Source organism: Acomys minous, assembly GCF_964271855.1.
Source record: "Acomys minous genome assembly, chromosome: 7".
Taxonomy (NCBI): Eukaryota; Metazoa; Chordata; class Mammalia; order Rodentia; family Muridae; genus Acomys; species Acomys minous.
The window spans coordinates 93153348-93157608 of NC_140488.1; positions in this window are offsets into that span (position 1 = coordinate 93153348).

Sequence of the window (4261 nt, forward strand, 5' to 3'; positions counted from 1 at the left end):
TAGCTTTCAACCCAGGAAACACAGAGAGAATGAGGGAAAGAGGGCAGAAACACACACACCCACACACATACACACAGCAACATACACACACACACACACACACACACACACACACACACACACACACACACACACACACACACACACACACAATCTCCCATTCTAGTGGCTCCCACATAGTGCCACCAGTGAGTTCTCTGTTTATCCATAGGGCAGGGCAGCGTAGGATAGGATAGGGACCTTGTCGACCCTTGGACCTCCTCTCTCTGTTAGGCTTGGTGAGGTAGGCAGTCAGGAGAAGCCACAAGTATATTTCCTGCATGGATGAGGCTTCATAGTTAACCTGGCCTGCAAGATAAGCTGACTGCCTGGCCTTTGGGGCACCCTTCAGTCTACACCCTCCTCAGGCAGCTTCTCGTGAGATACACCCCAAATCATAACACTGCCTTGGGATCCTAGCCCTAGACCTAGGTGCACACAGCAAGGATGCATAGGACCCTGTTGGTGCCTCCCAGGGCCCTTAATGGGTTATGAGCTATTGCTCTGTTCCTGACAGTTTGGGGTCCCTGACCTGCACCTGGAGCAGAGCTCCAACACAGAGGGCAACTTGAAAAAGAGACAGAAGGAAAGCCCCAGAGAAATCCAGGCAGAATAGCAGAGTATGAAGGGTGTTTGAGAGGCCAGGGAAGGGCTTCAATAAATAACATGGGCATTTCACCAGGAAATTTCTCTCTCCCTGAGATCCTGAGCACCGCCTAAACTCACTGGTGGACTGTGTATGTGGTGTGTGTGTGTGTGTGTGTGTGTGTGTGTGTGTGTGTGTGTGTGTGTGTGTGTTGGAACTGAGCTAAGCCAGGTGTGGGGGCAGAGGGGACACCTCAACCAAAATATAGGGGCACAAAGGTGGCCTTAGGCACAATGGCAGAGAAATAAGACCTAATTTGCACCTAACCCCAGATGAAGACCTTACACAATTTTCTGTGTAGTGAGCACCAATCACCCTGGCAAAAATGGCTGCCTACTTAGGAACTGTGAGGCAGTGATTGTTCACTCCACCTAGCCAAGTCCTGCATCTTAGGTGCTGGCCACAGGTCACCTTGACTCTCCTTCCTCCCATAGACATCCTGGCCCAAGAAAGGAACAGAACACCTGAGCCTTTTCTGTCCAGGCAGGACCAGAGCACATCCCTATGTGGACCAACACCACCATGTGCACACAAGCAAGATAACTGCAGCAGCCATCAGCAAAAGACTTCCACTGGAAGGCAGTAGTGCACCAGGGATACCAGTGAGGCAGGGACCTTGGTGCCCTCCCTCACCCTTACAGAATCAAAAAACCAAAACCAAAAACAAAACAAAACTCAGAGCAGCTACCAGGAGACCCTAAGATGGCCACCAAGCCCTTAGGCCTGCAGAGGCCTGAGATTGCTCTCTGGGCAGGCTGCACGGATTCCTGAAGGGGAAGAGGTTTGAGCCTAGGGTCCTGGGTGCCTGGGTGAGGGTGTGGGGGAAGCCTGAGGGGGGATTATGAGTACTGTGGGTGTGCATGGAATGTGGGGAGAGGATGACACAGACCTGGGTGCTGGGGTGCAGAGGAAGTAGACCAGGGTGCCACAGGAAAGGTTGGCACAGGTCACAAGGACATCTGTGACACACTGCACTGCTCTGACACACACCACTTAGGGCACCTGGCAGCCCCTGAGGGACTTGAGGGCTGGACAGGGATGGAGCTCACCTGTGCCTGCAGGCTACCCTAAAGGAACTCTACAGAAACCCTCATGCAGATCCAGACCATAGGGGAGGAGCCTCAGAAACAACTTCCCAGACTTGGGGACCAGCAGCTTGGCCCCGCCCCCTGCTAGACCAGTAGCTCTCTGGGTAACCCCGCCCACACTCATAACCACTCAAGCTCCCAGGATTCTCAAGGGTGTGCTGAAGCCTGGACACAACAAAACTTCCAAGTCGAGGTGGCTTGTCCCCAAGGCACTCCTGGGCTGATCCTGGTCTGGTAGCTCAGCAGGCTAGTGGTAGTGGTGGTGTCAGAGAGCTCAGGGTACAGGGGAACTTTGGTAGATGACATGAGAGAGAGGGACACCTGCCACACGTGTGCCCTGAGCATAGCACTGGTTTCCCATCTGGGAGGAGGAGGCTCTGGAATGGATGCTGGGCAAATAGCAGGATGCAGATTGAGTACTGAGGACGGCTCCAGTTTCCCAGGACTTCAAGCCTGTGGACCCAGGCAGGTGCCTATGGGTACCCAGCCATCTGGATTCGGGAGGCAGGATCAACCACAGCAGAGGACCCCTGACGGGGATGCACAGCCAGATCTTCAATGCTGCAGATGTGAGGAAAAGGACATATCAAAAGAAGAAACGTTCCATCCCAATCTGCCCACATGTCTTCCAGGCCCTGCCTTGGGTCCACAACACTAACTAACTTCTAGGCAGTGCCAGGCAATCACGCAGGAAGTCAAGTATTGTGAGTTCCCTGGAGGTCTGTCACAATCTCTCTCCTCTCCCTAGGCCTCCACCCCACCCCCAAACCCCAGAACACCCAACCCACTGGCCACCACTCAGGACACTTCACTCTCTTTCCCCCCATCCACAGACCCCAAGTGGTTCTGACACAGGGAGCTTTCCTTCAGCCTCCTGGTATACACCTACCTCCATGTGGCCAGGGCTGGGCACCCATGCAGCTTGCAGCTCTCTCAGGAGATTCAAGTGGACCAAAGGGCACCTAGAAAGAATGCAGGAGGAGCAGTTTTCACTTGGACCATCAGGATCCCTACAGCACATTCCTGCTCCTCAGCTCTTCTGCCACTTATTCTTGGTTTTTTTTCCCCTTAAAGATTTTACTCCTTATATGTGTGAACGCCCTATGCGTATGGGCACATGGCTGCTGGAAGAGGGCATCAGACCACTGTGTAGATGGTTGTGAGCCCCCAAGTGTTGGCTGGGAGTGGCACTCATGACCTCTGGAAGAGCAGACAGTGCTCTTAGCCACTGCGCCACTTCTCCAGTCCACTTTTAACAAAATGGGCCTGCTCTGAGTGGTGCCAGGCCTGCAGTCCCCAAGGAGGGGCCCTGCCACCTTCAATGTGGCTGTCACTCCACTGGTCCCAAGCACCACTTCTGATGGACCTTCACCAACCAACCCCAGCCTCCCAGGAAAAGTGCTGATGTTGTGCACACTGGAGCTCAGGCAAAACAGAGGAAGCCTTAAAGGGCATCTTTTACATGCCATCCTGTCTTTCTAACAATCAACTGTGAACTAAACACCATAATAATTGCTACACACTCGGTCCTCTATGGACTTGCACCTGGCGTCTTCCGTCCTAGTATTCAATCCAGGGGACACACAGAGAAGGAAGGAAGGAGCATAGGAACACAGGAACACACACACACACACACACACACACACACACACACACACACACACACACTCAAATTCTAGTACATACACACAGGCGCCAGCCTGCGCTTACACACACAGACACACACACACAATCTTGAAATCTAGTGTCTCCCACAGAGTGCCACCAGTTTGTTCTCTATTTATCCACATGAGATCCCTGGACAAGGCAGGCTAGGACAGGATAGGGGCCTTGTTGACCCTTGAACCTCTTTCAGTTAGGCTTGGTGAGTTAGGCAGTCAGGAATGTTATCTCCTTGGATGACGCTGCATAGTGTATCTGGCCTGCAAGGTAAGCTGACTGCCTGCCTTTTGGGACACCCTTCAGTCTACACCCTCCTCTGGCTGATTCTCTTGAGATTCACCCCAAATCATAACATTGCCTTGGGGATCCTAGCCCTCTAGGTACACACAGCAAGGTTGCAAAGGACCCTGCTGGTGCCTCCCAGGGCCCATGAAGGGTTATGAGGTATTACTCTGTTCCTGACAGATTGGGGTCCCTGGCCTCCACCTGGAGCAGAGCTCCAACACAGAGGGCAATTTGAAACAGAAACAGAAGGAAAGCCTCAGAGAAATCCAGGCAGAATAGCAGAGTATGAAGGGTGCTTGAGAGGCCAGGGAAGAAGTTTAATAAATAACATGGACATTTCCAAGGAAAGCTATGTCTCCCTCAGCTCCTGAGCACGGCATAAAGATTCTGGTGGACCGTGTATGTTGTGTGTCTATGGTGTGTGTGTGTGTGTGTGTGTGTGTGTGTGTGTGTGTGTGTGCGTTTGTGTGTGTGTGTGTGTGTGTGTGTGTGTGTGTGTGTGTGTGTGTCTTACAAGTGAGGTAATCCAGCTGTGGGTGTA